Here is a 1,850-nt window from a genome sequence, read left to right on the forward strand (position 1 = left end):
CACCGCGCCGCCGAGGCCTGAGCGCCCGCGCTGGCCCGGGGCGGGGAAGCCGGCGTGGCCGCAGGCGCCCGATTGCTCTTTGCTTAGGGTGGTGGTTACTAGGGGCCCGGTAACTAGGGACGCTACAGGGGCCGCGAGGGGCCAAAAATCACTTCAAACCGGGGCCCGCCGCGGGGCCCCTTGGATAGTGGGAGCCAGTATTGAGTCTTTGCTGGTTTAGAGGATTGGTCGGCAGAATAGGGCACCTGGTCCCTCTTCTTCGCATTTCACCCCCTAAATGCAGACTTCTCACATTACACTAATGAAACGACTTGTGCTGGTAGTGGTGGGGCTTTTTATTCATTGAAATAATATGTCTGGAGGAGGTGGCGGCGGCAGAAGAAAGCAGGGCGTGTTATCGTGTCGCGGTCTCGGGACAATGGTAACGTTTGCATCCCGCGACCTAACATGGCTCTCCAGCGAGCCGGAGAATGGGAAGCCGTGAGTTACTTTCTACCCTGACGTGAAAGCTAACGGAAGTCGACCAATCTGGAGGAAGGTGGAGCCTGGTTCCCCCACCAGTGATTGAGAGTGCAGGTGTGTGTGACCCGCACGTTTGCTGCTTGGGTTCCTCCGCTTTATAGTGGTGGGGATCGGAAGGCGTGAACGCCCACCAGTAGCCACAAACAAGCCTCATCTCCACCTCATCCCCAACAACATCTCCCACTTGGGATTTGGGCGCTTCAAATGACGCCTTGCCGCTACACCAAGCGCCTGTAAAAGAAGCCTAGCCTTAAAATAGCAGGCGTGGTGGTGGTGCTGCTGCTGCTGATGCTAAGTCGCTTCGTGGTGCTGTGTCAGCCAAACCCCTACTTCCTGAGGCTGAGGCCGCAGCCACCTCCCACTCCTGGCCCTACAACCTGCTGTCACCACCACAAAGTTAGGGTACGCAACGCGCAATATCAAGACACCTTCTCTGAAGTCTGAACCAAGCATTTCTTCCGTCAGGAATGTAAACACTTGCGAAACACCCTACTCCCTCACATTTCTGCAGGCTGCTCTGTTTTGGCTGAGGATTTGCTTTGACCACTGGAACAGATACTGGCTGGATTCTTAGCCAAAGCTAGCGTTGGAAGCCCATGAGGTATGGACGCCGCAAATGACCACAGAAGGGACGTCCAGGCGTTTGCATGCAGCGAGTTCTGTGGCTGCACATGACCCTCTTGTGATTTGACCCCGACCCCAAATCAGCATGCTGAAACACTGAAAATAGAACATTAGATGAGAGTGGAAAAGAAGCAGTAAGTGTGGAGGACATATTATATGTGTATGTAGAAGAGCAAAAAAGCTTCCACTCGTGAGCAATATTCTAAATTTGCAGTTATCTTTTAAACTGTTTTTACTGAAAAATAGTTGATTTACAATGTTGTGTTAGTTTATGTACAGCAAAGTGATTCAGTTATATATACATAAATTTGCAGATATCTAATAATATAGCCTCAAAATATATAGAGCAGAAATGGACAGATCTACAAGAAGAAAATGACAAATCTTATTATCATAGGAAGAATTATTTTTGCACCTTTGTATTGAAATATGTACAGTGCAATGAATAGATCTTAAATGTGTAGTTGGATGCCTTTTGACAAGTGCATATACTCGTAAATCATATTAAGATACAGAACATTTCAGTCATTCCAGGAAGTTCCTTTGTGCTCCTTCCCTGAATGGTCACCATTTCACATTTCCTTGACTGTTCTAGAACTTCATATAAATGGAATCATACTGCATATAGTCCTTTTTCTCTTAACTTCTTTTTATCAACATACTGGTTTTTAGGGTGTATACAACATTCGTCCATGTTGTATATA

Source organism: Budorcas taxicolor, chromosome 11 (assembly GCF_023091745.1).
Source record: "Budorcas taxicolor isolate Tak-1 chromosome 11, Takin1.1, whole genome shotgun sequence".
Taxonomy (NCBI): domain Eukaryota; kingdom Metazoa; phylum Chordata; class Mammalia; order Artiodactyla; family Bovidae; genus Budorcas; species Budorcas taxicolor.